General features: G+C 36.7%; 2 non-coding genes across 2 annotated transcripts; one reads left to right on the forward strand and one right to left on the reverse strand.

The window, feature by feature from the left end:
• Positions 1-2,570: 2,570 nt before the first annotated feature.
• LOC126019280 (small nucleolar RNA SNORA22) lies at positions 2,571-2,700 on the reverse strand. Its single transcript, XR_007499011.1, has one exon. It is a non-coding gene; the product is annotated as a small nucleolar RNA SNORA22 (small nucleolar RNA).
• Positions 2,701-6,380: 3,680 nt separating this feature from the next.
• On the forward strand, positions 6,381-6,489 carry LOC126019190 (U6 spliceosomal RNA). Its single transcript, XR_007498939.1, has one exon. It is a non-coding gene; the product is annotated as a U6 spliceosomal RNA (small nuclear RNA).
• Positions 6,490-8,920: the final 2,431 nt, after the last annotated feature.

Below are 8,920 nucleotides of genomic sequence, written 5' to 3' on the forward strand. Positions count from 1 at the left end.
CAAATGATGAAAGGAGTAAGGCCAGAAGCACAGGCAAAATAAGTACCATTGGGGGCTAACAGATAGGGTTGTGAGGAGGAAGAATTGTAGATGTCAATAGTTTCGTTGCACACGTCAAGTAATTGGCTAGGAAGCAGGGAGTCGTTAGGCTTAATGCAGAGGCCAGAGCCTACGACTTGACCGACTGTAATGCCATGTTGAGGTTGTGTGTTCCAACGGAGGTCAGAGGGGTTGGAGGTAGAGGAAAGGTTGCCAAACACTGCAACACCTTCATAGAAAGGAGGTTGAGGAGAAAAACAAAGCCAACATCTTTCATAGGCAGGATCTGTAAGGGCAAGAGCAGAAGCATTTATGAGATTGAGAATAACCTGAGAGGACGGAGAAGGACCTGAAGGCATAGTGAGCTGTCTGAGAGAAGGAGAGGCAGATGGAAGAGGATAAGGAGGAGAAGGCATGTGTGATGGACCTGAATGAGGATGAAGAAAGGTGTTAGGACCAACGGCGAGGGGGTGAGAATTTGGCAACTGTTTAAGTAAACGGAGGGAAAAAAGAAGTCCAGGGTCGGTACGCCTAACGTAAAGTCTGAGTCCCCATTGTACGGGTTGAGTCCAGTGATGCTGACGTCCAGCAGCAGTAAATTCGATGATGAGGGGGTTACACCAACCACGGGTAGCAGAGGATGCATCACAGTTCAGAAAAGGAGGAGTTGGGGGGCGTGAAACGGTGATGAAGTCCCAGGAGGAAGAGGGTTTCCAATAAGCAGTTCCGGTGGTTTCACAGCCCCAGGAGGCGCAAAAGTGTTGGTTATGAGCGCCACACTTATAGTCGCTGGAACGGGGCCGGTGGTGACCAGGGCAGACGTAGAAGGTGGTGAAGGGGTGGCGTAGTACATCACGGCGAATAACAGAGTTGCAGCCACCGCTAGCAGGGGAGTAATAGTCATCGGGGTCAACAGCACGAGGTTGAGGCAGGCGGAAATTGGAGGTGCCCCAGTATAGGCTTGCACCCATGGTTAGGGCACAAAGGTCGACTTGCAAGACCGGCCAAGGGATGGAGGTAGAGAGGATGGAGGTTGTTGGTGGCATCGGTGGGCATCCAAGGCAGCTAGGCAGAGTGTCTAATTCAGCATTGTCAAAGGTGGAGTCAGTTAGAAACAGGTTTGCAGGAATGGCGTCTAGCAGGAGGTTTATAAGAAAACAGCTTGGCAGAAGGCAAAATGGTTACTTCATATAAAAATTAAGAATTTGCAGAAAACATTAGCAATTTACATTACACTAGTTATTTTTGAATACCACGGGAATGCTATTTGACCTCTGTTAGACTTTGGCATAAAAGAAAATTTATAATTAACAATTGCTAATTAAAAAAATTTTTTTTAAACTGAATATAAAGGATTTTTCTTAAACTTCTAGTTATTATGTTAAAGCTGGATGCTATTTTTTAGCCATAAATACATATTCTATAGGCTTGAACTTACACATAGCAGGAAGGCCAGGTGACTGCAAAGTCCAGAAATTCTCCAGGGAAAAGTTATCCCCGATGGCCATTGAGAAATCTGGGGTTTGCCATTCTCCACACCCTCCGCCATGTTCTTAGAAGGACAAAGCTAGCTTAATACATAATTTTTAACACATGATTTTTAGTTGTAAGATGCCAGTCTGTGAACTGACCAGACTGAACCAGGTTGAAAAAATTAATTGAAATTTAAAAAATGGATAAGGCTTTAAAAATTGTATTATTATAAAATGTAGAGATAACAAATAAACAGACAAAACAAAACAACACTAAACACAACATTTTACACTTGTGGCCACTTTCATTCATCACAACAGACACATAAACAGACAAAAGGATTGATTTAAGACTTATTTATAAAAAATTGACAAGCGCTTTTAAATATTTAGCTAACATGTTTGTGAGAAGAAAAAAAATTTTGTAGAAAAACTTTTTTAGTTTTGAGAAGTACTTAATGTAGATGGAGTGGAACTTTGCTGAAAATAAATTTTAAGGTTTAGATTTAACACAAAACATTTTTAAAACAATTTTAATTTGAAGTTTAAAACATTAAGTAAAATGGTTAATAAGCAGTAAAAATTTTTTAAGTAAAATGGTTAATGAGCACTGTAGAAGGAGTCTTCACTCTGAAGTATGAAATCATTTGCTGTAAATGAATAGGTTTTCTTTAAATTGGTTTTGCAGTAGAATAGTAAGACAGCTGCAATAAAGTGTTAAAATTTTTATGATTAAACACAATAGCATGAACTATGATTATTAAAGGTATAAAAACTGATTTTAAAAAACAAACAACTGTTTTTACTATGAAGACTTTAAGTGAATAATTTGTAAAAAATATTATATACTAAATTAACTAAATGTTTAGATTATTATAAAATATAGTTAAAGACATTGGATACATTTACACACCTAGAACTTAAGACTAAAATTATGTTTAATACTAGTTAATTTGCTTATAAAGTTTAGTTACTTTTATATATTACTTATAAAATTATATATAATATATTTTTCATTTATATCATTTTTTCACTGCGACACAAATATACAGATTTGTATAATGTGCTGATATTTTGAATGCACTTAAAATAATAGTTCTTTCAATGCAGAAATAAAGAACAACCATTGCTGTAGCACAAAGTTAAAACTAAGGGTACTATAAAGCACACCTAGGTGTTTACTGTGCATTAAATTAACTATATTGTTTAAAAAGGCTAACCACATATTTTTTCACATAATTTTGTAAATACTTTAAAAATTAAAATAAAACTTTTAATAGAAATATAAGATTTAAATTTAACACTTTTGTGTTCGGTTGGATTTTAAAACACAAAGAAGTTTTTCTTTTACCAACATTTTGTTATCTGTAAAGTGACAGAATTATGACCTTGCTCTAAAATTTTCTGAGAGGCATGGGAAAAAAAAAGTTTATTGCCCTTATCTTCCTGTTGCTTTTTAATGTTTTAATAATTACTTTACACCACTTAATGCACTAAACCTAATAACACATATTTGACGAAGTGTAGGGCTGACAAGGTGAAGCAGAGTTTTTCACTGATAACTCGGGGAGGGGCCAGCACAGTTAACAGCAGGAAGGCTAGAGGCAAATTATTTACAGTTAGCAGGGTGTAATGATATAGAGAAAAAAAAAAAACAATCTTTTAAGATTAATTACTAATTTATTGGAATTAGAGGGAATGGCAACCGAAGAGGGGAGTTTGGGTTGCAAAAGTACTATGGGGTTTATGGTTTTATTAATTGATTTGAGAATATGCAAGAGATGCCACTTTTCAGATTTTTTTTTTTTTTTTTTTTGAATAACAAAGATTGGGTATTTCAAGGTGAATTGGAAGGCTTAAAGTGGGAGTGGCAGGGCCTGAGCTGGCTGTTTCCCAAGGCTGGCAGGAAAGAGGCTGAAGGAGGCTGAGGGCTGGTTTGAGCAAAGTAAAGGGTACATTAGGCTCAGAAGTTTTAACAGCAAAGTGTAGATATCGCAAGGTTTTATGGCTTAGCAGATGATACTTTGTAATTATCCTACTCACTGTGCCCTTAGAATTTTTTGTAGGCACTGCAGCAGTTTCTGTTTTATGGCACTTAGCCTCACTTTCATAGTTTGTCTCTTTGAGTTCTCAAGAGGGGGGGCCTGGCCGTGGAATTCAGTGGGCAGAGGACAGACAACTATAGATTTAGGAGGGGGGGGGGGAAACGCTTGAAGGGCAGAAACCTGTGAATTAAGAGAAGCAGCCTGTTTTTGAAGGCTTAAGATTTGTTTAAGATTTTTAATGTGGCCAAGTAGCTTCATATCTATAGCTTTAAGAGGGGGAGCGGTGAGAGGAGGGAATCTGCCATGGTTAGGGACTGAGCGTCTTGGGCATTTAGAATTTTTCCCCTGGGGTGCGGGGGATCAGTGGGAGGCGTTTGAGAAGGTAGCTGCGGAGGCTGCTGAGCAGGCGGGGGAAGACTTTCTCCATTAGGGAGAAAGACAGGAAAGGTAGCACTGGTTTTTGAGCTAAGAGCAATATCAAGTTTGTTAGAGAGGTGAGAGACCATGGATGTAATTGTGGTGAGTTGGGAGCTTAAGTCAGAAAAAGGGGGGGGGAGGGAGAAAGCAGCAACAGTTTGTTGCCGGTGTGGGGGAGCTGCTGGAATGCCAGCTCTGGGGAGCGACTTCCAGGCACAGAGGGCAGCAAGAGCCATGTTGGCAAGCTGGGACCTGGAAAGTGTGTGCTGTACCTTTAAGGCATGAAAAGAGGCGAGGCCAGCTATAAGAGCTTAGAGATCAGGATTCCTGCCTGTCTGCAAGGGCTTTGCAGCGGAAAAAAAAGTTAACTTCCCAAGAGACAAAGAGTTCAGCTTTTAGATTCTAAGCAGGAGAGCGTGTAAGGGGCTTGGGGGCCATAGGAGGTTACGGCTTGAAACGGCTCTTTGAGGCTTTTCCAATTAAAGGCTTTGTATTGTTGCAATTGCTGGCTAAGGAGGGGAGGGTGGTGAAACAGGGACGGAGCTGAAGCTAGGGAAGTGAAGGGCTGTTTAGGATTTTGCACAGAGGGTGCAGCGGCAGAAGTAAAGATGAAGGGTTAGAAGAGGAAGGAAACTGAGAGACAGAGTCAGAGCGAGAGGGAGCCCAGGAACACTAGATTTCTGGTAAACATCATGAACAAACATTAAAAAATTACAAATATCTTTTTTGGTAACCTCTATATGTCTGGCTTTCAACTCAGACTGTATATATTTAATGAATTCAAGTTCAATACTCAACGAAACACCCATGGAAGTGAAGCCAACGGGCGAAGCCCCAAGAGCCAATCAGGGGCGGTGATCAGAACGACTGAAAAAACTGCAGTTTAAATATTTGATTAAGGCTAACTCGTTTCAACGCTTACCCGGATGGGGTATTTCCTGCGAATTACGAAACAGCTCTAGACTCGCCGACCCGTAGTCGTTCGGGGTGTGGTGGTGGTCTTCGAGCCCAGCGTTGGGCGCCAAAATGCGGTGTCCAGAAGCCCCCCCAGGGGGGACCCGGCCAGCAGGAATTAGCTGGAAAGGCTTCTCAGACAACCGCACTCCTATTTTGCTGAGTAGAAGAGCAACCACACCTGTAAAAAATCTGAAAGAGGTTAATAATAAAGACCCAAGGCAGCGTCTCACTGTTCAAGGGTACCTTTATTGGGCTACAGCTCCTTCTTATATAATGAAGGAGAAGGGGGCAGTACAAAGGTGATGTCAATCATACTTTTGGCGCGAAGGCCCATACAAGGCAAGAATATATTTCAGGTTTCAAGGAACAAAGAAAGTTAGGCATTCTCTAAATAAGGAAGTGGGCAGTGGGCTAGGTGACCTTCAAGTTATGCTGAACGTGCTGTTTCTATGGAAACCTCTAGTGTCCTTCAAGCTGCATTTTTAATTGCTTGATTATCAGGTGGTGCAAGATGTGCCTGCCTCAGTGATCTTGAACAGACAATGTAGCATACACTTATTGATAATAGCCTAGTTCACTCCGAAATGTGGTCTTAAGGAGTGAGGCCTAGTTTCTGATAACGGTACCGGACAGTGTTGCTCTCCTCCGGGCTAGAGTTAATTATATCTACAGTTGCACATTCCTTTCTCTATAGCTCAAAAACTTACAGCAAGACTGCAAAATAGCTTTTAGGTGAAAAGCTGGAATATGGCAGAAAGAACAGCAAAATGGCCTCAAACAAGTCAGTCCCCAACAATACTTATCTAAAGTTACCTCTAATTTCCATTCTAACACTTCCCAAGAATACTTGCCCATTTTATTTTATGTATAGTTCATTTTTTTCAATTAAATATAATGTAGGTAAGTGAAGTACAAATAAAAATGTATAAATTAAGGTAGTTAGTGGAAAAGACAGATGATTAAAATTATAGATGACATATAAAAACAATTTAGGTCACCATATTCCAAGGTATTTCTATTTTTCAAAATAAATTTTTAAAAATCAATATTTCACATCCTACTCAGTATGAAAATAATCCTAAACAACAGAACTATAAAACAAAGTCTGATATTAAAATAGAACATAGACAATTAACTTGCTCCACAAATGTCAAAATAATTTAATGTTAGTAAACTACCACTTAACCCAGTGTCTAGATCATATTATGTACTCAATAAATAACAAGCTTCTCTTAATGATTTTATAATCTCTGACTGATATAAATTTTTTATGAATAGATCAAGGGAGAAAATTTATAGAATTAGGCGAGTAAATATTAAGGAATTATAATAAAATAGAATTGTTTTTAAAACAAACTTGTAGGTATTTCTTAATATAAAACTTTTATTTAAAAATATCAAATGGCAAATGTAATAATGTAGAAACAATTAAATCAAAATTCTATTTTCAGTGCTCACTTTGGCAGCACATATACTAAAATTGGAATGATACAAAGAAGATTAGCATGGCCCCTAAAATTCTATTTTTATTTGAGAGTATGCAATCACACCCAAGTATTCTAGATCTGGTTCTGTGCTCAGTGTTAATTACTGGCAGTACTCAAGTTATTATCTGTGATTCTGGGATCCAACCTGAGATTTATACAAGGCAAGCTCTTTACCCACTTTACTATCTCTCCAGCCCCAGTATATTATATTAAAACCAAGATAAGTCAAGAATGTCAGACAATACCACCTTTATTTAGTAGTATTCAGAAATTTAAAATTTAAATAGGAAGCAAAATTTAAATAGGAAGAGTATCGGGGCCATAGTCTGAGGCTGACCCAAGTTCAAACTCCAACATCCTATAAGGACCCCAGAGTCCCATCAGGAATGATTCCTGAGTACAGAGCCAGGAATAATCACTGAGCATTACTGGATGTTCCTAAAATTAAAAATAAACAAATATACATATATATAGTTAAAAAAGAATAAATTTATTTTTCTGAGTCAATAGTATATTAATTTCAAAATGTAAGTTGCAAATAAGTATAATAATGAGCTTATTCAATAATATATTTAGAAAAATAATAAACTAAAGATGTTACACATATTTTGTTTTGGGATCAAACCTGTGGAACTGAGATCTTATTTCTGGCTTACTCCTAGTAGAGCTTGAGAGGACCTTATTTGATACCAAAAAACAATCCTGTGTCAGCCCTATGCAAAACCTCTGTTCTTTCTCTTGTGGCACCACAATCTGACTGTAATATAACCTTCCCCTTAGGATTATTCTGTAACAAAACCCACAGCACAACCAAAAGAGATTTCTAAGTACAAATCTAGGTATACTCTTTGAGCAACACCTAGAATGGCTCAAAATTAACTTGATTAAGTAATTAAAGGAATTAAAATATAATTTATTTTAAAATAGTTCTAAAATCAAAATGGGTTAATATTTCTTTACTAATATAATACAGTATAATAATATCAATGCTGTCTCCATTTAAAAGTAAATCTTAGTCTGAACCACCAACCAAGATATTTGAGAAAATCTAACAACTCTTATAATTATATTTATGAAGTTTAGATGTATTCTTATATATTAGAACTGAACTTAACTATTGTGTATTATTCATTTCTTTATAACCTTTTACAGCTTAATATACCTATTTTAGCTTAATTCCTGCATCTATGTTACAACTAATTTTAGCTTCTTAATAGCTTTGTTTTGAAGATTAAGAGGAATAACAATGTCTAGTACAGAAGGTTTTAATTATTTGCTCTTTAGTTGGAAGAGGATTATAATGGAGATATTTATTTTTAATGCTTGAATTTTGTGTTAGCAGACTTAGACTTTAGTTATCCTACTGAATTTCTTATAAATCTGTTTTAAAATTTGAAAGGATTCTCAGAAATCTAGTAATTGACTTCTATATCTTCTTCTAAAAATAAACAATTATCTGTCAGCTCACTTTTTGTTGTTGTTGTTGTTGTTTGCTTGTTTAGGGGTCACACCCACCGGTATTTAGGTCTAACTCCTGGGTTGGAACTCAAAAATCACTTGATGGGCCTCTATGGATTATTGGGAATCAAGACCTGGTTTGCTGTATACAAGATAAACCCCAACTCTCTATACTATATCACATAATCTAAAAGTTTTTATAATTTATTTACTGAATCTAATCAAATATGTTTTAAAAAGACTGTATGAAAACACTATGGTTTACTAAGTTGTTCATAATACAGCTGTTTTGGGTAGTGAATATTTTCCTTGATTTTCTACCCCATGCTCATGATTGCTTCCTTGCCAAGCACAAAATATTTATATTGTTTGTTATAATGAAGGGGTAATTGGAATTATCAAAAAATAGCCCAAGAAAAGAAAGTTTGTACAAATAGATGTATCTCATGATGATGTTTTAAAATTATTAGCTGAGGATTTGTTGGGTAGTTGAGCCTTCTGTGTTATTTATTTATTTCTATTAAGCTTAGTTAATTTCTATGCTGCTTGCCTTCTAATTTGCTGTGTTCCTACTGTTTTGTAAGTTCCTACTGTTTGTGCAAGTTAGAGGTATCATATGCTCCAGGAATTTCAGGATCTGTAAAACTGGCACAATTCTATGTCTGCCTCCTCAAAGTGGCCCAGAGTTTTCAGGCCCAAAATTGTAGTACCTGTCTTGCTGTCTCTTCATTTGTCTCTTCAGAAATTAGTCGTTATTTAGGCCTTTTGTTTGGCAGGAAATATGGGTTGTGGACTTCAGTAGAGTAGGGACTTGGTCTTTTTCTCATATCCATGACCATCCTAATAAACAAATACCATTTTAATCACTATTATATATGTTTGTATGTGATATATGTAATCTATTTGAGTATATGTTTTCTGAAACTTTCTTTTAAATTTATATTGTTGTCACAGAACTATGAGTGATAAACACTTCAGCTGAGTATTATTGGAACAAAATTAATATTAAAAAAAATTAAAACCACTACACAAATTCACTCAAAAC

Source organism: Suncus etruscus, chromosome 9 (assembly GCF_024139225.1).
Source record: "Suncus etruscus isolate mSunEtr1 chromosome 9, mSunEtr1.pri.cur, whole genome shotgun sequence".
NCBI classification, from domain to species: domain Eukaryota; kingdom Metazoa; phylum Chordata; class Mammalia; order Eulipotyphla; family Soricidae; genus Suncus; species Suncus etruscus.